General features: G+C 60.0%; 1 protein-coding gene across 1 annotated transcript in view; it reads left to right on the top strand.

Moving 5' to 3' along the window:
• Positions 1–7,294: 7,294 nt before the first annotated feature.
• Positions 7,295–23,000, top strand: part of CDH22 (cadherin 22) — a 123,430-nt gene continuing 107,724 nt past the window's right edge. Inside the window, exon 1 of the mRNA XM_028524738.2 lies at positions 7,295–7,396. The gene's annotated coding sequence lies outside the window, so the exon portion shown is untranslated. The remainder of the gene's footprint in view (positions 7,397–23,000) is intronic.

The following is a 23,000-nucleotide window of genomic DNA, read 5'->3' as shown; positions in this document are numbered from 1 at the left end:
AAACGAGCACTCGTTGAGGAGGGAGAGGACGGTGGGGAGACTGTAACGTGAAGCCAGATGCATTGGCTTTCAGTGGGTCTCGCATGAGTTGGGGCCTGAAACCTGGGTGGGAGGTGACTGATGGGAAGGGCGGGGCCCGGGCCAGGGCCTCTCACATAGGGGGCAGGAGCAAAGGCCCGGCGGTGCGGATGGAGACGTCAGACAGAGGTAAACTGGCTCTGGGGGAAGGGCAGGGGGAAGCCCGGCTTTGTAGCATTTGCCAATTTTCATGGTGTAAATACTCGCGACGGGGCCAATTTCAAGGGTTTGGAAAACTGGCTCGCAAAATTCCTGCAAATTCCAATAATTGGCTTTGATGAGCCAGTTCAAGCCTCTTCCAGCAGCCCACGGCTCTGGGTATCGATGAGGGAGCTGGCCAGGCAGCAACCACACAGGGGAAGAGCGAGAACCGGTTTGAAAACGCATGTCTGGGGCAGGGAACTCCTGGACTCTAGTAACTGGGGGGGTCCTCCGTCACTGAGAATCACCCCGCCCCCGCCATCCCTGCTTTATTCCCCAGAACAGGAAGCCAAGGCTGACAGTGAGTGCCCGAAGACACACGGAGGATCGGAGCCAGAGCCGGGACGGGGAGGCGGTCTCAGACGTCTCAGGATAACCTCTGCTGCTGCTGCTGCTTCTTTGTAACAAAAATCTTATCTTTCAGTTAGAGTTTACATTCCATATTATTTCGGGTAAGTTTCACCGGACAGCACAGCGGTTAGACAATCACCTACTTTACACCGTGGTCCCCCCCCCCCCCCCCCCGTATTTCTGTGCCCACCTGTCGACACGCGCAGTTACTACAGCACTGGGGACTATATTCCCTCTGCGGTACTTTGCGTCTCCGTGACTGTTGTGTAACGACCAGTCTCTACTTTTTAATCCCATCATCCTTTTCACGCAGCTCCCCCACCCTCCTCTGCTGCTTCTTAAAAGGTCATGGCCCTCGATGGCTCCATCAGGCCCGACAGTCCAGGACCCTGCCACCCACATGAGGCAGGAAGAAGGAAGCCACAGGGACGTATGTTCCAGGCCCTGTGGGGTGCAGAGGTGGGACAGCTTAATGCCATCTTGTGGGGCGATCCTTCGGCTGGGTTTTGAAGGATAAATAGGAGTTTTCCGGCCGGGGAGAGGAAGAAAGAGCTATCCAAGGGGCAGGAATGACATTATAAAGGCTCAACGTACGATAAGAAAACGAAAAGCATTTGTCGCTCCTGGATGTAAGGCGCGGGAAGGAAGCAACAAGACGTGAAGTCAGAGAGGCAGAGCCCTGCTCCTTGGGCTGAAGCCATAATTGTGGGCTTTCGGGCAGCTGCAGAGAAGCTATTTTTAGCTCGGTCCTCCTGTCTTATCAGAACCAGGTGAGTGAGGTCCACTTCCTGGTGGGCGGGCGCCTGCAGGGAGGTACGGCCCAGGTTCCCTGCAGGTACTCAGTGAGCCACTCATCCCCAGGGGGGTCTCTCCCTCCCAGCCCCCCCCGCGGATCCCCCACCCCCTCCTGCTGGCTGCTCTTCTCCAGGCCAGGAATAGAACCTCACATCTGACAGTCCTCAGTGGTGTTTAAATTTAATGGGCCCTCCTGCTTTTTTCCTCCTCAGCACCTGGGCCGGGCGCTCTGCAGCAGCCCCGGGAAGAGGCAGATGAATAATGCAGGGGGAGCGGAGCATTTGAAGTGTTGGGGGGGGGGGGGGGGGGGGGTTGCGTGTGGCAGGGCTGTCTCCCACCTCCCACCCCAGGGAAGGGGGTTCAGGAAGGGTGCTCCACGTGCTCAGGACCTGTTCCACTCTCACTGGGTTCTCAGGGCCTTTCTGGAATGCTCCGGGGAGCCCTGTTTCCATCTCCACGCTGCCACCCGCAGCGCGAGGCCCCAGGGCTCCAGCGGCCGTCTGGGGCTGAAGGGAAGGACAGGAAGGAGGGGAGGGCACACCTTTCCCCGTGGGCTGCCCCGGCTCTGGACCTGGCTCTGGAGACAGAGAAGAGGGGCGGAGTGTGTGTGAGAGGCAGAAGGGCAGGGCCTCGTCCCGGACTGGGGTTCCCGGGGTGGGATCAGTGAGGCGGGATGCAGGCAGAGCTGGCGGGCTGGCTGTCCCAGCAGTGGGACAGCTCCAGGGGTGAAACGGCCCGACTGACCCCGCCGTGTCTGCTGTCCGTGGTGCTGCCGCAGCTTGGGTCCTGGACGGCCCTCGGGAACCCACTGTCCTTGACACAGAAGCTCCCTAACTAAGGGCTGGGCTGCCTCTTCCACCTCAGCCCACCCCACCCCACCCCTGCAAACTAAGCAGCCTTTCAGTTTTGTAGCTGTGGCACCCTTCCGGCCATTTTCCTTCCTCCCTTCCTTCATTCCTTCACTTACTCACTCAACAAGTTTTTACTGAGCATCTACTATGTGCTCTACACACAGGCTACAGCACTGAACAAAGCAGACTGAGGCCTCCCACCCCTTGAACTGCGTCCCACCCCTGGGCCTACTTCCTTGATTAGGAAGCGGGGAGTGGAGAGGGACCCGAGCTCTAATGGCTGTTCTGTCCCTGACTTTTTCTGAGTCCTCTGGTCCCACCCTCTGGCTAGTCACTTCCCCCCTTTAAATCTGGGCACCCCCCCCCCCCAACCTGGGACATAGAGTCGATAATCCCACTTGGTGGGGTTAATAATTACAGCAGACACTTACTCTCAAGTGTCCTGCATGGATTCGCGCACTCAGTCCGCACCTCAAGGCCCTTTGATCCTGTCAGCCCTGCCACCGTCACCCCCGTTTTACCTTTGAGGAAACTGAGGCATGGAGAGGCGAAGTCACTTGCCCGGGAGGACACGGCTGGCACATGGGTGATGGGATTTGAACCCAGATGGTCTGGCTCCAAGACCAGCGCGGTGTGTTTCAGGGAGCAGGGGGCTCTGGGCGGGTGTGTGGCGCCCCGCAGGCTGGCCGCTCCCCTCCCTCTGCCCCCTCTTGTGGCGGCAGGTGGGATCTCTCCAGGCTGGGCAGCGCCCCCTCCCCCAGGGAGTCCACGCTGCCCCTGCACTCAGGCTGCGGGGGGTGTAGGAAGCCACGGTTCTCAGAGGTGCAGAGCACTGGGAGCCCCTCCTGGGGGGCTCTCCATCCTCCTCTCTGTCACTGGCCCCTTCCTGGGAGGGGCTGGGGTGCGCCCTGGCTGCCCCCCGCCCGTGGCCCCCTCCCCTGCGGGCTGGCAGCCCAGTCCCCCGCGCTGACATTTCTTTGGTTGTTCATGTCACGGCCCTTCAGTCTGCGCGGTTTTACAAATGTGCTGGCGAGATGAAAGCGCCGGGAACAGCGACTGGAGAGCAAGTTCCGAAAAGCTTTTAACTTCTAGCTCCCACAGACAAAGCGGGAGGAGGGGCAGGAAGGCGGAGGGGGAGGAGGGGGAAAACAGAGGGAGGGATAGAGCGGAGGGAGGGAAGGAAGAAAGAGAGGGGGGAAGAGAAGGGAGGAAGGAAGGAAGGATGGGAGAAGGGAGGAAGGAAGGAAGGAGAGAGAAAGTAGAAAGGGAAAGGGAGGGAGAGAAGCAGGAGGAGAGGGAGAGGGGTGGTGGGGACAGAGGGGGCCATAGCAGGACCAGCACAGGGGCGACGGAGGGAGGGGAGCAAACGGAAGTAGGGAGACGCAGAGAGGGAGACAGAGGGAATGGGGGAAGGTAGACAAATGGCGAAGGAAATAGAGGAAGACACACAGAGAGAACAGCCAGAGAGAAGAGGGGGACATATAAGAAGAGAAAAATAAGGAGACAGACACTCGGAGAACGGGCCAGAGAGCCCCAGAAACGCTGATGGAGAGAAGGAGATGGAGGCAGAGGTGGAGGGAGTCGAGACACATGGACAGTGGGTGTGGAGGCACCAGGCGGGTGTAAGGAGATGACCAAGGAGATCGGAGGGCGGAGAGAGGGCTCAAGTGAGGACCGAGAGCGTGAGCAAGTGCAGAAAAGGGGGGCAGAGCAGGGCAGGTGGCAGGGCCCGGGCTGAGAGCAGCTGCCTGCTTACACCCCTCCCTAATACCTGCTCCCACTGCCCACAGGCGCTGGAGCGGACCCTGCTAGTCAGGAGGCCCACGAGAGTGGTGGTTGTCCACCGGGGTGATTTTGCCTCTCAGGGGACAGTTAGCAATGTTTGGACACATGTTCAATGGTCACAACTGGGGGTGTGTGCCACTGGCATCCGGTGGGTAGAGACCAGGGGTGGCACCATGCCATGTACAGGACAGCCCCCCGCCCCCCGCAGCAGAGAGCCGTCTGACTGAAGATGCCTGCAGTGCCAAGGCGGGGCGACCCTGGCTAGAGGGGGGGTCATGCCCATGGACCCCGGTGACCACTCCCGGGAAAGGACACGCTCCGTGCATCGAGATGGAGCTGGACTCCTCCGGATGGAGGCAACAGGGACTGTCACGAGCCCCTTGTCCGGAGTCATTCTAGTTGTACCCCCCGATCCTTCCTCATCCCATCCGCACCCCTGGAAGAGTAGTGTCTCCCTTATTTGCACACTTGCTGAGCGATAATACAACCGTGCACAGGCTCAGACCTGTAGCCAGGCACCCACCATGCTCCAGGCATGGCCCTTGCCCAGGGGCAGTACTGGACACCAGTGTGGTGAGCAGGCTCCGGCCCCAGCCTGCCTCAGTTGGCACGCCAGCTCTGCCGCAGACTTCTCGTGTGGCCTTGGGCAAGCCTGTACTTTTTCTGCGCCTCCGTTTCCCTGTGTATAAATGTGTAAGTTGGTTGCTATGAGGATCAAATGATATAATCCATGTAAAACACCAAACACAGGCCTTGACACAGGGCATGGGCTTGCTAAATGCTAGTTAGGGTTATTACAGCGTTGTGTCTGCACACCCGCCCTGGGGAAAGTGGCTTTCCCAATGTCACACCGCCCGTGTGTGTGTGTGTGTGTGTGTGTGTGTGTGTGTGTGGTGGGGGGGGCCAAGCCGCCCTCAGCCCAGTTCTGCCCAGGGCCTCATCCGTCACACTACTCCCCCCGCCCCCGCTGCACCTGTCGCACTGCAACAGAAGTCCCCCGTGCCCGTCTCCCAGACCAGACTGCCAGGTCAGGCCCAGGTGTCATGTACTAGCCTGATCTCACCACTTGCCAGCGGCGTGGTCTTGACATTTCAACACGCCGCCTCCCTTTTCTCATTCGTAAAAAGGGGCTCCGACTGGTGATCCCACTGTCTCAAGGATGTGGGCGCAAAGTCATGGCACTCAGCAAGCATTTCATAACCGCGGGCGGTGACCTCAGCGTGTGTTCAGGGCCTCACACAGTGCCTGGCGCAGGGTGGCCGCTCAGAGAGGGGCGTTAGAGGAAGGGGGAATTAGAGGCGATGACGGGGGTGAGTCGGAGAAGATGTTGAGAGAGGAACAGCGGGAGTTCTAAAAAGAGTGGTGGGGAGAAGAGAGGTCAGAAGAAAGGGGTGTGAGTCGTCCATTCAACAAACATTTATCCAACGCCCGCTGTGTATGCAGATGCGAGAGCAACAGCGTCCCAGGCCCAACGACCGGCGCTGCCCCGCTAGGCAGGTCTGACACCCAAGATGAACGGCACGCTTCCAGGCCTGGGAGAAGAGGGTGGGGAGGAGGGGCAGCCGGAGCAAATGGCAAAAGTGAGTGGGAGGGGAGGGAGAGAACGGAAAGTGAGGAGATGCCTCTGGAAGGGCTGGCCTCTGCTCCCGGAGAGCATGAAAGAATGGAGGCTAAGAATAGAGAGGAGAGGGGAGGAGAGAGGCCGGGAGGAGGAGGCTGTTACACGCGCAGGGCTGGGAGAGCTCAGTGAAGGGGAATAAACCGAGAGAAGGACTTAGGGGAGGGAACAGCCTGGCTCGCGGAGAACAAATCGCAGAATAAATAAAAGAGTGATGGAGTCCAGCGGGAGGGCCGGAGGGGCAGCCAGCGGGAGAGGAGGCTGGAAGCACCACAGAGAAAGAGAGAGCAGGACGGGGGCCTGGGGACGAGAGGGAAACTGGGGACCAGGGTCGTGGGGAGGTAGGGGCTGGGGCCCCGAGGGACCCCGAGGGTCCAGGGGCCCGTCCTCTGTTTGCTGTGAACTTCAGCAGCTGCTCATGCATCACCGTGTGCCTGGTCAGTCACCGCAGAGCAGAACAGAGGTAAATGGCAGCCCTGTCTCCTGTTAGAATTCAGCCACCTATCACAGCTCCGAAGGGGGCCTTCAACCCAAGACAAAGGGATGGGGTCTGTGGAAGGCACTGGTCCTAGTCCAGAATTTCACGCTGAGAACTCGGGGGCCAGGGGGGTCTTCTCAGTTAGGCCTCATCCCGAAGAGACAGGACCGAAGAGAGAGCCTGGCAGCGGAGAGAAAGCAGCCGGCCCCAGCAGAGACGACCTCAGGCATCGGACAATCAGCTGGAAGGAGTTTCCGGGCCTGGGGTGGGAGGGGGGACCTTGTTGGGGGGCGGCACTAAGTTGAGGACGGGCTTGTTTTGCCTGCTGACTCTGTTGGTTGCAGGGATGACTGACCCCCCCCCCCAAGTAAAAAGCCAACATGGTTCTTTTGGGGGGGGGGACACCTGATCTCGCAGCTCTCTGAAGACCCGCCCCGCCTCTGCTCCCCTCAGCGCACAGGGATCGCTTCTGAAGCCGGTGGGTCTGTGCGGGGGGGGGTGGGGGGGTCTATTCTGGGCAGCTGGCCCGAGACCTGTCCCCACCCTCTCCTCCCGCGCTCCCCTCCTCCGAAGCCGGCACCCCTAGTAGTGGGGAGAAATGAGGGACCTTAGATCTAGTCAAGTCAAGTGGTGGAAAAGGGTCGTGTCTCAAACGGAGGTCTCCGGGGAAGCTGCCAGGCGGGAGGGAGGCGGTTCCCCCTCCTGGGGGCGCTCACTTTGCGCGGGTCTGGGGTTGCAGGAAGGAGGGGCACCGCCCCCCCGAGGGTTTCCTGGGACTGGGCCGCTGGTGGGAAGGAGAGACTAGCCCCCCCCGATAGGGGAGGGGCACGACCCTGAGAACAGGGGGCCCGGGCTCCCCAGCTGTGGGGTCCCGGCCGGGGGCCGCCCGCTGCTCGGCTCTGCGCCGCGCTGCTGCCTGGCGGGCGCTGCATTCTCCGAGTCTCCACCAGAGGCTGCGGGAGGAAGGAAGGGATCCGTCCCTTGCACACTTCCCCCCTAGTCAGATACGCACCCTCCCTCGCTCCCGCTCGCTCACTCCCTCGCTCTCTCTCGCGCTCTCTCGCTCACACACACGCGCGCACACGCCGCCGCGGCTCCCCCTCTCGCGCCCGCTCTCCCTCCGGCTCCTCCGGGCGGCCGCCGGGCTCCGGACTCGCCCGCCCGCCGGCGCCGGGTCTCCCGCTCCACGCAGCGCCCCGAGGCGGCAGGACTGGGGGGAGCCCCGGGCCGCTCCCCGAGGTAAGAGCGCGGGGTGCCGCGGGAGGAGCAGCCGGATCGCTGCCGAGGGGAGGCTGCCCAGCCGGAGGGAGCCCCCTGGTCCGCAGGAGCGGCCCGGCAGGCAGCGCGGGGGGCGAGCCTCTGGCCGCAAGGGGAGCCGAGGTGCCCGCGCCCGGCCCCCGCGTGCCCCCTCCTCTCGGCCGGGCGGGCGGGGGGGGAGTTTCCCACGTCCAAACTTTCCCGGCGCGGAGCCCAGCCGCCTCTCGGCCCGCAGCCCGCGGCCCCCACCAGCCCCCCAACGCCGCCTGCCGTGCGCCCGGGATCCTCCGGGACCCCCGCGGGCCGAGGGGTTACAGCGCCTGACAGCATCGGGGGCCAAGCTCACGCGCAGAAAGGGGCTGGGAAGGGGGCGCACAGCTTCGACACGGGGGCCGGGACCCCGGCGTTCCCGGCGCCCCTCACCCTGTGCTACTGGGGCTCGGCCACTGGGCCCCTCCCAGAGGCGGGGTCCGGGCCGGGAAATACCGCACGGCGTGAGCGTGTGCGCGCGGGTGTGTGTGTGTTGTGTGTGTGTGTGTGTGTGTGTGTGTGTGTGTGAGGTCGTGCGGCGTCCGGGGGCACCCAGAGGCCGACTCCAGCCCGGCGACACGCACGGCTGCGGCCACCTGGGTGTGGGGGGAAGAGGGGAGCTGGCTTACGAGGACCCCGCCGGCCCCACTAGCTCGACCCCGCTGCCCGGGGCCGTCGAGCCGGCTGGTGGACCCGCTGTGAGCGAGGGGCCGCCCTGCCCTCTTCCCTAGGACCCGGCTCCGGGAGCACTGCTCCTCCACGGGAGGACGGAGCCCGACGGCTTCACGTCCAAAGGGAGCGCCACTCGGAGCCAGCCCTCTGGGGCCGGGGCACTGAACAGGGTAGGCATGGACTGTGTGGACGCGCCGAGTGCTGGGGGGCGCGCGGCGGGCGCAGCCGGGACCTGTCTCACTGGCGCCTGCGGACCTGACCTCCCCTCTCCCTCCGCTCTGGCTCGGTCAGGCCGCCCCCACCGGGGCGCGGCTGGAGACCAGGAGGCGGGGCCGCAGGCGGGAGGAGCTCACCCGGAGTCCCTGGCTGTCTCCCCGAGCTGCAGGGGCACCCCCTGGCGGCGGGTAGAGGAGCCTCCGCTTAAAGTCGGCCGAAGGCTTCTGACCCTCGCGCTTTTGGGAACCCCCACCCACCACCGGGGCCCGACCAGGGGTTGTTGCAGAGGTCAACTCTGTTTTCTGTGGGTCTGGTTCCGGATGTCTCCGGGGCCCTGGGGTTGGCCAAGGTGCCCCCAGCACAGCCAGCTGCTCACTGGACGGCTTGGGTTGTTGCCAGGTCTCTGTGGTCGCCGTTAGCTGAGGAGGCGGGTGGCTTCTGGATTCCGATCTTCTTTCCACGCGAGTCTGCGCCACTACCCTCTCTCAGCACCACCACGGCCCCCCCCAACCAGCAATCCTCCTGTCCCTCGTCAGTTTCCCCTGTACGTGTCTGTCCACGCCCACTCTGTCACCCTTCACCACCCCGAACTACAGCCCCTTTTGGAATTTGGCCCCTAGACCCAAAATGTCGTCCTTTGGTCTGGCCCACCTAGGACCATGCCCTCCCCTGCCCATCTTCCCTGCGTGCCTCCCTGCCCTGGCTACTTCTCCCCTCCATCCCACCCCGTTTCTCCGCCTCTCCCGGTGTCCGGGCGGCTCCTCTTCCATTCCCCTGCAAGGGAAGGCCCGTGTCGTCGTTTACACACTGCCTCCTGGGGGTGTCTGCGTGCCCTTCCGGGACCACCCCTGCCAGCATCTCCGGGGCAGGTGTTCTACAAAGCCAGCCACGTCTCTCTCAGCCCAAGGGGCAGCTGCCCCTCCTGAGCGGCTCTCTCAGCTGGCTCCTGGAGATCAGGACCCCCGCCCCTATTCCCGACTGTGGGCACGTCAGGGGACACCTGGACTGGGCTGGCGCCGGGCAGGGGACCCAGGAGGGCCGGTCACCTCCAGACTTCTCGAAGTTTGGAGCAGCCAGCTCCTTCCCACATGGGCTACAGGAGTCAGCCAATTAAACCTCCTCTCCGCTCTCTGTTCTTCTTTCCCCGCTTTTTTCTTCCATCAGGAAGCTCCATTCGGAAATGCAGCCTCAGGTATTCCGAGGGAGAGAGAGAAAATGATTCCTGTTTATATAACTCGAGCAGCAGCCGACACGGCTCGGCCTGGGGGGGGGTGGGAGCTGAGCACGGAGTCGGCGGCTTCTGGGGGAGAGGAGACCCTAAGGAGGAGGCTCGGGCGGAGGGCGGAGGGCTGGGGGCTTTTCCATCCCGCCCCGGAGCTAACTCAAGGGGGACGAGAAGGGGAATCCAGCCCTCGGGCTGAGAGCAGACCCAGGCCTCAGGCGAGGCTCAGGGAGAGAAGTCTCAGGTCCCCTTCGTCCCCATCTGGGGGGGCCTACCCTCCTCCAGCCCCCTGAATTCCTCAGAGTGTCCTTAAGATGGAGCTCTTGACTAGAGGCCTCTGCTTCCCGGAACTTTGCATTTTGATACACAGACCTCTCTGGAGAGAGCCTAGGTTTCTGCCCCTCATCGTCAGGGGAGGCGCCGACCTCAACTTTTTCGTCAGAACGACGGGCACAGTAGGGTTTGGTCTCCTCTCCCGTGGCAGAAGCAAGGACTGGCAAGAAGCTTAAGTGTGTGCAATGGTCTGAGTTCTGTGTATCCGCCAGAGGGGACATCGTTCCTCACTGAGGATGGGGTGGGGTGGCTTCTGGGGACAGGGGTACTGACCAGGGGGCTGGGGGCAGGGTGGGCACGCACAGTGGGGCGGGCGGCCGACTGGGCGAGCCAGCAAGAGCACTCGGTGCAGGCGGGGAGGAGGGGCTGAGATCCACCTTCAGCTCCTCTCTCAATAAACCAGGAGCCCTAAAGGCAGACCACGTCCTCTGGGAGGAAGGGGCACGTGTTTCTAATTTGCCAAAAAAAGGCTTTGTAGACTCACCAGCCAAGGGCCTGTGGGGCTACATGTTCCCAAGGGAGGATCTTTCTTTAATTCCCACAAAGGTGAAGGATCTGCACGCCGCTCACTCCTTAGCTCAGTTCCCGTACAGTGGGGGCACGCCCGTCTGCCTAGGCAAGGCTGCATCTGAACACACGGGGTGTGGGGACCAGGAGGAAGACCCGTCCTCCCCGCCATCTCTGCTGGGTCCCCATCAGCAGAGCAGGGCTCCTCCCGCGATGCCACTGGGGTTATTAGGCCGAGAACTTGGTTTCCTCCTCAGCCACCCACTCACCACCAGCTCCCTCCTCTGTGTGTGTAAGACAAACAGCTGACCAAGAGCATGGGCATTGGGGTCAGGCTGGCCTGCGTTTGTGATGTGAAGGCTGGGTGACGCTAGGCGAGCTGCTGCACTGCTTTCTCCTCTGTGAAACGGAGGGGGAAGGTAATACCTGCTCCACTGGCTGCTGGGTGGGCTGGGTGTGCGTGAGTGTGTGCGGTGTTTGTTTAGCACAGTGCCTGGTACAGCGGACACGGCATACCTCAAGCGGTGTGGTTACGGTGGTTATCCCTCTGTTTGTGTCCCTTGCTTCCCAAGGGGCTGCAAGCACTGTTCCTGTTTGGTTCTGCACATGACCTTGGCTGCTTGCACCCCTGCAGGGGGGTGACTTTGAGTTGGGGCCACCAGGATCTGTCTCTGACCTCAGGCTCCTTCAAGGGAATGCCCAGCGCCTGCATGCAGCCGGGCAGCCGGAACATGCTCCGGGTTCCCACAGGTTCACTTCACCCTCGCCTCTGCCTTTTGTCCCCTCCCATATCCCCAAGATCCCTGCTTCGGCTCAGACCTCACTGGCTCTGCCTAAAGCCTCCTCCCCGGCCTTCCAGCCCCTGATCCCCTCCCCTCCGCAATCCCTGCTGCAGCCAGAGTGATCTTTCTCTAACGCAGGTGGGATCATGTCACTTGCTTGATTAAAACCCTTCCATGGCTCCCCATCGCCTACTGAATTAAGTCCAGGCTCCGCACCGTGACATTCAAGGCCCTTGTAATCCGTCTGCGTCCTCCTGTATCCCCCACGGTGCCTCCAGTCCCACACTCTCGCTTCCAGCCACACCTGCCTTCTACCTGCACACCCCTTCCCCGGAGATCTTTCCACGCGTGACAGACCCAACACGAAAGGGTACCTATTCCTGGCGCCCACGCCTCTGCCCATCTGTCTGATCATCTTTTTATTTGTTACCCAGTTTGAAACGTAGCTTTACACACAGATTCAGGGTTTACTGTGTGCTAAGCATTGCGCTCAGTGAGAAGACAGGATCTCAGCCGACAGGAGGCTGGTGGCCCGGGGAAGGAGACAACTGGACAGTTGATAAGGCATGATACGAGTTAGTGGCGGGGCAGGCGGCAGAGGCTTCTGGGAGGAAGTGGTGTTGAGCAGAGACCTGCAGCTTGAGTAGCAGCTCTCTAGGGCGTGAAGCGGGGGAGAGAGGTCGAGAGCATCGGAAGGGGGCTCCAGGCCAAGGGGTGTGGGGTACCAAGGCCCAAAGGTGAGGGGGGATATTGGAGCAACTACAAGTGGGGCACATGGAGCCTGGGGGGGTGCCCCTGGGAGTCATAGGAAACCAGGCCGGGGAGGTGGGCGGTCGCTGGTCCTGGGGGCCTTGAAAGCTACTGGGAGGAGCTTGGACTCGGTCCCGAGGGCAGCAGGAGACAGCGGAGGGGTTTTGGCAGGGGAGGGGCGTAGTGCAACTGGCCTTTAGAGCTCCATTCTGCTGCTGGGTGGAGAGTGGGCGGGTGGGGAAGGCGGGGCTCAGCTCTGCGGTGGCTGAGAGGAGGGCTTGCGGGGATCGGAATAGAGTGGACGGAGCCGGGAGGGTCTGTGGGTAAGGGGTTTGGGGGGGTGTCTGTTTCTGACTGGGGAGGCTGTGTGGGTTGTGTGAGGAGCAGGGCTTTCAGAGAGAGGTGGGGACCAGCGGCAGACGGGGTGCATGCGAGGTGCCCTTCGGGCAGTTGGGTAGCGACGGTTGCACCCACCCTGAGTCCAAGGCCAGAAGCAGACCTTTGAAGCCGCAGGATGGATGAGATCACCCAGGAGAAGTCTACAGAATGAATGGAAAGAACCTTGAGGGACCGGTGAATTTCAAGGGCGGGTGCCTCCCGGGAAGCCCTCCCTGCCCCATCCAGGCACATGTGACTCACGTCTCCACTCAGCCCGGTAGTAATTAGTTTAGGTTTTGGGGTTTTTTGTTGTTGTTTTTTTCCTGCCTGCCTTGTCTCATCCACTAGATCCATGATTCTCAACCAGGGGCAATTTTGCCCCCTAAGTGACACCTAGCAATGTCTAGGGACATGTTGGTTGTCACAGCTGGGAAGGAGACTGCTTCTGGCGTCGAGTGGGTGGAGGCCAGGGGTGCCGTTAAGCCTATGAGGGGCAGGAGAGCCCCCACACAAGGAGTCCTGCAGCCCAGCATGCTGATGGTGTGCAGGCTGGGAAACCCAGCCCCAGCTGAGAAGACCCTGAAGGCGGACCCTGGGTTTATTGTTTCTTTTTCTTCGTTTGGACCGCCCCAGTGATCAGCACGGCCTGTGGCACACGGCAAGTGCTCACCGAGTTAGTTATGTGTGCGCTGGAGGGGCAGGTCGTGGGCCACGTGGTGTTGACACCTGTGATACTTATGCTCAGCCCTCCCGGGGGTGCCCGGCACCTCCCCGGAAGGCTGGACCAGCCTAATAGCCAGGATGGGCCGATGGGGAGATGGATGGGGAGATGGATAGGGAGATGGATGGAGAGATGGATGGAGAGATGGATGGAGAGATGGATGGAGGGATGGATGGAGAGATGGATGGGGAGATGGATGGAGAGATGGATGGGGAGGTGGATGGAGGGATGGATGGGGAGATGGATGGAGAGATGGATGGGGAGGTGGATGGAGGGATGGATGGGGAGATGGATGGGGAGATGGATGGGCCGATGGGGAAAACCTGCTGAAAAGCTGCCAGACACCCCAGGGGCTGAGGACGTGTTACTGTACATAGTTTACCCGCCTCGTTTTCCCCTTTTCTTGTTAACTTCCGTCACTTCTTTATCACCCAAGTAAACATGTTATATTTTAAAATAGGCAGGTGACAGATACACAGAATGAGACACGTGACAGCCCGCGGAGGAAAAGCGTGGGCTCAGGGGTCGGAGGGAGGCCACGTCGCAGTCCCGGCTCCGCGGCTCTCCAGGCCAGCGAGCCTCTGTGCTCTCACCTGTGAGCCGGTTCCGATGAGCGCACCTCGTGGGACCTCAGGGAGGAGTGAGTGAGGTGATGGGACAAAGGGCTCATAGGACGAGTTCAGGCCAGAGTGACTCCATGTGTGTATGTGCGTGTCAGTGCATGTACACGTATGCATGGGAGCATTTTTAATTAGCCACAATCCCCCCGCCACTTGGCTGCCATTCCGGTGCGTGTCCTTCTTGACGCAGACAGGTTTTTCAAAACTAGAAATGGCATCTTGCTTTATACGCATATGCCTTTGTAACCTGCTTTTTCACTCGATAATATATTGTGAATGCCTTGCCATTTCAATAAATATACATCTACATCATCATTTTTTAAGAGCGGCATGCTTCTCTCCATTGTGCCGCTGGACCATAATTTATTTAACCGGCCCCCACTGTTGGACATTTGGGCTGTTTCCAGCCCTTTGCGATTACAAACAATTCTGCAATGAACATCCTTGTACACACATCTCCACGCTCTTGTCTGATGATTTCCTCGGGGAACACTTGGCCATTTGTGGTAGGAGGCATGTGACCCTGACTGGATTCCTCCAGTAGGAGCCCTTGGCCCCAGTGAGGAGGAGACTGGGGGGTCCCGGAGAAGGGAGAGGATGCTGGATGCAGATACTCGCTTTGGCTCCTGGGAAGCGGGTTCTGGTGTTAAGACTGGATTTCTCTGTCGTTGGAACAGGGGCAGGCCCCACCCTGTCTCTCCGGTGTCACTGTGGCGCCTGCCAAGTAGGGGACCAGGGATGGGAACTGTGTGTGTGTCACGGGCAGAGTGACGGGCACCAGACAGGCGGGGACTCAAGGTGCAGGGGCCCTGGCAGACTGATGGATGGGTAGCTGCGGCAGGCGGATCCAGGTCAGTGGGCAGACGGGCTGACGGGCAGCGATGAGCCCGACAGATTCAGGTGACCAGACAGACGTGGGGCTGGGCCTCACGGTGGGGCCCACAGGAACCGGGGGCTGAAATTGCAAATTCACAGGCAACAGGGAGCTCTTAGGAGGTACAGCCAGGCCCCGAGGCCAAGAGGCTCTGAGCTTCTGTCTTCTATCATCCGAGCAGCTGTGTTGAGGATTATGCATTTTAGAGTTGAAAGGGCCCATGGGGGTGGATGGGCCCAACTATCAATAGCTATATTTATACAGATAGATAAATAGATGAGGCACTGAGGCTCAGGGGAGGAAGGGAAGGCATCCAGGACCCTACAGTGTCTCAGCCACAGATGGAGTCCTTTGCTCCTAGTGTAGTCTTTTTCCGCACGAGTCTCTCACCTGCGAGTGACAGAGGGAACCGGGTTGGGAGATGACAGCGGGGGCGGGGGAAGGGGACGGGGCATCTGGAGGAGCCTTGTCGAGAATTCCTCTGTCCACCTCCCTCCCGAGATTCTATTTATACCTCACTGCCGTGTGCCGCGGAGAGCACAGGCCCAGGGGCGAGACTGCCAGGTCCCCATCCTGGCTCTGCCCTTACTCGGGGAGGGACCTTAGGTAAGTTGCTAAATCCTGTGCCTCAGTTCCCTCCTCTGTACCTGTCTCATAGGTTTATGAAAAGGGTTAAGGGGGTTAATAGAAGTAAAGCCCTTAGAACAGAACCTGGCCCATGGTAATACTCTGTGAGTGTTGGCTACCAATGTTATACTATTTTGCTCTTATGTTCCCTTTGAATTCCACACGTGTGTGCGTGCATGTGCGTGCTCACTCGCACCTGCGTAGCAAGCCGTCCCTTTGAAGGCAAAGATTGTGTCTTTGTCATCCTGTATCCTCCCTCTCCCACCATCAGGGCCCTCTAGCCAGCTGGGCACATAGTAGGTGCTCAGTAAATGCATCTTGATGAAGTGGCTTGCTTGGTTATATCTGGTTGAAGGGATTAGGGAAGGTTTCACTGGGGAGGTAGCATTTGAGTTGTGTGTTGATGTCTAGGATGGCATTGTTGTGGCTGGAGGTGACAGAGGGGGCGTTCCAGGCGGTAGGGACAGCATGAGCAAAAGCAAGGAAGCTTGGGGAGTGTTCGGGGTGACAGCCAGCTGCCTGGTTTGACCCAGCACAGAGGACATAAAGGGAAGGAAGCCCGGAAAGGGGAGGGTCAGCAGGATTCGGAAGTGTGAAACTCCGGGCCGCGCAGGCAATAGGGAGCTATTGAAGGTTGCTGACTGGAGCTGAGCTGTAGGAGGACCGCACCACTGGGACTGTTTCAGGGCTGACTGGCAGGAAGGAGAAAGGAAGCAGGGAGCAGAGCAGCTGAAATCTCCCGGGAGATAAGTGGGGTCAGAGCTTGAATGAGGGGCTGGAAGGAAAAGGCACCAAGGAAATAGGATCAAGGGGACTCAGAGCCTGGAGGCTGTGGGAGAGGAGGACGAGGGAGAAGGGGAATATGACCAGGGTTCAAGCCTGGATGGCTGGGACAGCTGGGGTGCCACTAACCAAGTTAGGGGACTCTAAACTTCGGAGATACGGGGAAAAGTTGGGATGCTAGTTGAGATTATTCATCCATGCAGCATCCTAAGCCATCCACCCATCTGTCCATCCATCCATCTGTCCGTCCGTCTGTCTGTCTATCCATCCGTCCACCCATCCCTCCATCCATCCACCCATCCATCCACCCACCCATCCATCCACCCATCCGTCCATCCGTCTGTCCATCTATCTGTCTATCTATCCATCTACATACATTTACCATCCATTATCCATCTATCCATCTAACCACCTATTCACCCATCATCCAATCCATCCTCCTCCTCATCCCCACCTCCATGTAAACAGGCATCTGCCACACTCCGAGTCCCTCACCCGCCTCCAGCCCTCCATCCATCCGCCTGTCATTCACCACCAGGTACCGCCGCCTTTCTTCTCATCCTCTTGCTGCGCATCTACCCACTCTCCTTCGTGCTCCAATCCGCCAACTTACTGTCCATCCAAGATATATTTCTTGTGAGCCCACAGTGTGCCTGGTTCTGGTGAAATCTTGCCGCAAGCATTTGGAATGCCTGATAATGAATATAGTCATTTGAAGAGCCAATGGAAGGGACCAGAATTATTCCACCCAGAAGAGAGACATTTGAGAGGAGACCTTGTGTCTCTAAGGCTATGACGGAAGCCCCGTGGAAGGTGGCCTGCAGACCCGCTGCATTCTCTTCCCAGGACGGGACAGGGGACACTGGCTGCACTTGCAGCTGGAGGGGTTGAGATGAGCTTGGAGGGAGAGCCACCTGCCTTCCAGATCATCTCTGGTGTCATCTCTGGTACCCGGTCACATGCTCGGGCTGTAGTGGGACACAAATTCTTCAGGGGTGGCTCAGAGGGAGTGGGTGCAGGCTGGGGCATGTGCAGAGCAGTGAGCGGAGGACGTGGGGCTTAGCCCTGAAGCACTGTGGGTGTGGGTGAGTGGAGGAGCAGACACCCAAGGTGAGGGGACCTTACAGGGGGGAAAGGGACCCTGTCAGCCAAGGAGAGAACCTGCGACCAGAAAGAGCCAGGCCTACACAGGGCACCTGGCTGATGGTCTGGGAACAGAGAGCTGTGCTTAATTCTCAAGACCACCCCTCAAAGGAGGGCCCGTCCTTTGTCCTCACCCAGCCCCCACCCCTTCATAAGCCGACATGTCTCTCGGAGCCCTGACCCCTGCGGAGCCGCCGCCCCTCCGTTTGGCCTTGATCTCCTGCTGAGCCCATGCTCTCTCCTCCGAGGCTTGGTGCCCTCCTGACCCCCTTGCTCCTCACAAGCCTCAGGCCCCCACCCGAGCGCCTGGCTGTGGTGTCCGCTCTGTCACAGGGCCACACCTCTTCTTGGGGCCGCCTCCTTGTTTGTGGGGCCCTCCCCTCCCACAGCAGGGAGCCTCCCCCCCGCCAGACTCCCCAACAGAGCTCTTGCTCCCCTTTACAAGAGCCCCAGCCCCTGCAGGACCCCTGCCTCCCCCAAAGCCCCAAGTTGTCCTCCCAAGCAGCTGCCGCACCTGGGGTCCACTCAGAGGGCACTTTCCCTCCAGAGCCCCTTTCCTAACAGAATTCTGTCTGCTCTCTGCTCCCTCTTTTCCTGGCTGAGTGCTGAGCCCCTCCCCGCATGGAGCTCTCTGCCCACCTGGAGGGCCACTCGGAGCCCTCCTCGTGCCACCCCCACCCCTCGCTGTCTGCCAGCAGGTCACGGCTCCAGCTCTAGAGCCACCCCGGGGTCTCTACCTCAACTCAGTCACCCCGGGCAGCCTGCTCTCTACCTGGGGGGCCATGGGGATGGGCGCACTCACAGGGCTGGACTTGGGTTGAGGGGGGACCAGCAGTTTGGCAGCTCAGCCCCGCTGGTGGGCTGGGAGAAGCTGGAGAGACTCAGTGCTTCTGGGTTAGGAAAACAATCACAAATTAGAGGAAATGCTTTGGGAAATTGCTCCGCTGCACGAGAGGGAGGCCATCTCGAGAGGGAGGGAAAGAGGCCCCTACGCCAGCAATGGCTCCCCATGGCCTCGCCCATCCACTCCAAGCCATCTGCTTGGCGTTCGAGGCCCCGTCCTTTGCCACGGTCACCCGCCGAGCCCCGGCGCACACCTGCTGCAGTGCAGCTAGGCCCTTGCGCCCAGGCCCATTCCGACCTGTGAGCTCGGGCTCACCTGGGCTGAGCTCCTCCATCCATGCAGCCTGAGACCCCCCTCTCGGCCCTTCCGGAGCTCTCGTTACCTGTTTCTCCTGCTAACGGCAGACGGAGAGAGACAGACCTGGGCAGCCACCCTCACCCGATGCGTCTCAGCCAGGCGGCCTGGGGCAAGTCCCTTCGACTCCCTGAGCCCGGTGTCCTCACCTGTGACGATGGAAGGAAGGGCCAGGCCGCCCTTGCTGGGTCGTTGGGGGGGTGGAATGAGGTCACGGGCACGCAGTGTCCCACTCGGAGGTGCGAGGGCAATGAGGTGTCGCCCCGGCTCACAGACGGATGGGAATGTCGGGAATGCCACCTGCCAGCATCGTCCCCACCTGCCTGCTCTACGCCCGCCCGTCTGTCCGCCATTCCCCTACTGAGACGATACAAGAAGAGGGCAGGCACGGGAGCCTCGGGGCCAGCACTCGGGAGGTTCCTGACGTCAGCAGATGCAGCAGGGAAAGCTGGGTTTCTAGGGGTTTGCTCACCATCAGGCCAGACCTGTTTCTGTCAGGAGCACTTAGGACAGTGGCCAGGAGCTCGGATTCTCGAGCCAGACTCCCTGGGTCCCAGTCCCTGCGCTGCCCCACTCGAGTCACCTGACCTCGCACCCGTTGCTTCACTACCTCAGTTTCCCCATCTGCATAATGGGGATGACCCTCACAGTACCTGCCTCGCAGGGTCGGCGTGATGATTACACGGACTAGTATTTGGGAAATGCTTTACGACCGTGCCTGGCAACGAGTGAACCCCATAAAAGGGTTTGTCAAATAAAATCGACGAGGGATTCAGGGACTTAGGAGCGGACAGCAGGGGAGCTCGAGCAAGCGAGAGAGTGGGCTTTCGGGTGTGGGTTGCTGAGAGAGCTCGAGTGCAGCCAGCTGCCTGTCAAATTGGCCCCATTCTGAAAGAGGAGAGCACGGGATGCTGTCAAAGAAAAAAAAAAAAACAACGCTTTTTCCGGAGGCCACTAGGGTGCCTCGCTGGGAGAGGGAGGGACCCAGGGACATGGCCCACAGCGGCAGCCTCTGCAGAGAGCGGCAGGGACAGGGACCCAAGGTTCTTGGGGGCTCCTCCGAGCCCCACAGGTCTCGCCCGCCCTTCCTCTGCCCAGTGGAGGCTCCCAGCATTGACAGTTCTCTCCCGGTCAGTCGGTGAAAAGTGAGGCAGATTGCTGTGTCCCCTTCATGAAAGGGGACCAAGGCACTTTGTCAGGGAGCGGAGAGGGGTGTCCCGGAACGTCTTCCTCGACCCACTGGAATCTGGAACTCGCCCTGTTCTTGAGTGTCTGCTCTGTGTCAGGCGTGTGCAAGGTGCCGGGAGGGCACAATGGGTCGGCCATGGTCCTCGCCATTGAGGAGTTTGGGAGAGACAGCCAATCCCTGGAGTCCCTCTTGTCTTTGGCCCCAGTTTCCTCGTGTGTCCTCCTCCTATTGGCTGAGTGGTCCTTCCACCTGCCCCTCTCTTTCCCTTCTCTTCCCTTGGCTCCTCCCCAAGCCGAGGATGGGGAGGGGCCCCCATGGAGAAGAGATACTTTGTACAAACTGGGGGCACTGCTGGAACTTTTGATTGGCTGCTCATGCCCATTCTTTTCCCCGGTTGCCATAGCAGCCATTTCCTGGAGTTGTCAGTGATGAAACTCATAACATTGTTTTCAAATAATCCGTGTAATTGAAACAACAATTGAGCTGTTAACTCGTCTCTCACGTCCAGGCTAGGACACATCCTCCTCTCTGAATACCCATTGCGGGAAGCTCTGGACCACCTCCTCTCCGAGCTCAGCGCTAGCCCCTTCCTTGGGTTGGAGCAGGGGGGAAGAGCAGGCATCTTAATTACAGAATCCTAGAAACTCAGGCCCCCAGAGCTGAACGGGAACTTAGAAACCCCCTCCCTTTGCAACCAGAGGCGCAGAGAAGGAAGGGCTTAGCCAGGGTCACACAGGACGGAAGGAAGGAGCTGGACTAGGGCATGCAATCCTTTTTCCGTGGAAGTTGGAGTTGATGCGTTACCTTGAAGGGCTGATAGAAAACCCCAGAGCCGCCTCCTTCTAAGGATTTGATCTGGTATGAATCCTTACCCACCCCACCCCCACTTGACAGGTGAACACACCTAGACCCGGAGAAGTTAAGCCTCATACATGTGTTTGTACAACCGCTCTGAAAATACCTGTTGCATGGATGGATCTCAAAGAACAGAGACCACTTTTTTCTCTCTTCGTACCCCCTTTGGTCCAGCCAGGAGCTGAGACCTGGTTTCTTCACAGAACTTCCTGGAAGAGGGGGTGAGGGCAGTTTGGGGGCATGTGGCTTACAGGAAGAGGAAGAAGGATTTCTGGAGGAGACAAGGGGCCGGGGGAATCCCAAAGTCCTGGTCCCGTCCTCCCCTAGCTTGGGGCGGAGGCTGCATCTTCAGAAGCGTAATTGTGAACGGTGCAGATCCCCGCTCCGCCCTTCTGCTGAGAGGGACTGAAATCGGAAGCCAGGCCTCGCCCACAAGCACGTGTCTCCGCCTGCGTGCAGAAATGCAGGTCTGCCCAGACAACCCCCTGGGGCGGCGGCTCGGAGGAGGATGAAAGCCGTCTTTACAAAGTGTCTGGTTGCTGTCCAAGGTGCTCCATGGGTGCGCCGATGGCGTGGGTGGCTTGCAGGGACTGGGGGTGGGAGCAGTCCTTTCAATGTGAGGCTCCGTGATAGCAAGCAGCTGGCTTCCTTCCCTGGACTCTGGAGCGCTGGAACCACTAAGGCACTACAGGTCTAGGCAATCATGTCCCCCCCCCCCCCATCATTCCTTCCTATTTATTCAACATTTATTGAGCACCTACTTGCTGCCAGGCGCTCCGTGGGCCATGAGGGTGTGAGGATGAGGGAGACCCAGTCTCTGTCTGCAAGGACTCTTTCAGTCTAGAGGGGAACTCACACACACACACACACACACCAGTGGCCAGCAGTGTTCCAGAGGGGGTGGTAGGTACGGAGGGAGCACAGAGAGGGGGTGATTGTGTCTGCCTGCAGAAATAAGGCCTCCCGGAACAAATGGCTTGGGCCCAGTCCTGAAGGGCGAATAGGAGTTCTCTAGGTGGGTAATGGGGGAGAAGAGCACTTGAGAGGGACAGGTAAGCAAAGGCAGGGAAGGGCTCGTGGTTCGAGAACAGTGAGAGGTTCTGTGTGTCTGCCTTTGAGGAGCCGGGTTCCGGAGAGGGGCAGTAACCTGCTCCAAATGTCACCTTGGGTGGTGGCAGACTCAGGACCGGAACACAACATAGCTAACTCGGTCATAAAATCAGAAGGTTTTTTTTTCTCATCAGAGAGATCTCTTTCCCGTCCACACTGCCCATTTTTTCGGACGGGAAACCGAGGGCCAGAGAGGGTCAGTGCGGTGCCTGGGGCCCCACGGTAAGGAGGTCACGGAGTGGGATCGGAAATCTGGCTGCTCTGATACCAAAGGCTGAGCTCTCTTCATGGCACCGGAGCTGGGAACAGGGTGACCTGGAGAGCAGAGGGCTCAGGCAAGGACAGGCTGCCCCAGTGGGACCTGTGCGTGAGGCGGGACAGGCGGCCTGGGCCAGCTTCCTGTCACTCTGCTGGCACTCGGCGCTGGCACCGGAGGAGCTCGCTCCAGCAGGGCAGCTCGGCAGCAAGACTTTCCTCTTGGCTGGAGCGGCCCTGAGTCCTGCTCGCAGTCCTGTCCCTCCTCCGAGCGACCTTGGGCGAGACACACCGTCCTCGGGCCTTCGTTTGCACGATCGTCGGTACCAGAGAAGTATCCTCCTTGCCCATGCTCTGGGGCGGTTGTCCTCAGTGGTGGGGGTGGGGGGGGGGATGATCTGGGCCCCTGGGGGACACTTGGCAGTGTCTTGACACAGTTTGGGTTGTCACAATCGGGGGGACAGGTGTGCTGCTGGCACTGAGTGGGGAGCGGCCAGGGATGCTGCTGAACATCCTACAACGTGTGGGACGGGACACCCACATGGAGTTGAGTTCCCCAGCCCCGGATGTCAGTGGTGCCGAGGAGGAGGAGGAGCCTGGCAGCTGAGCCTTGTTTGCGAAGATCAAGAGGAGGCTGTGCAGCGGGGCAGCCCCCCGGAGGCCGTGACCTGGAGAAGCAAGGTGGCCTTGATGTCAGGCAGACCTGGCCGTGTTGTGAGCCTCGGTCGCGTCATCCCTGGGACAGGGCAATAATAATAACACCCGTCTCAGGAGACCTCGGGAGGAGGTGGCATGGTGTTGCACATGGAGACGGAGAAAGGGACAGCGGCACTGGGAACCCAGGGACCCCCACCGGGGGCCCCTCTGCAGCAAACGCAGATTCTGAGCCTTTCAGCTCGAACTCCGGAGCCAGCTCCGCGGCTCAGACCTGTGGAATCTTAGACAACGTACTTAACCTCAATGCGCCTCGATTTCTCACGTGTATTATAATGAGCATTTCTGTGAGAAACACACAATGTGTATTTCTCTGTGTAGTGCCTACCACAGAGGCTCAGTGGGAAGGAGTATAAGGAGTAAACAGATGTAAAGCACTTGGAGTAGCCCCAAGTAAGGGCTATGCAACTGTTAGCTACTACTACCACTGCCATTATTATTATTATTATTATTATGATTATTCTGTCTTGAACAAGGCGCTCACACAGGCTGCGGAGGGTGCCTCAGACGCCTCACTGGCCTCTCCAGAGGCGTTCTCTCTGCAGCCCTCTGCTCCCCCTCCTCCCAGCCCTCACACACTCCATCTCCGCCCTCACCCCCCTCCTCC

This window comes from Phyllostomus discolor, chromosome 9, assembly GCF_004126475.2.
Source record: "Phyllostomus discolor isolate MPI-MPIP mPhyDis1 chromosome 9, mPhyDis1.pri.v3, whole genome shotgun sequence".
NCBI classification, from domain to species: Eukaryota; Metazoa; Chordata; class Mammalia; order Chiroptera; family Phyllostomidae; genus Phyllostomus; species Phyllostomus discolor.
This window is presented reverse-complemented; position numbering and strand designations above follow the sequence as displayed.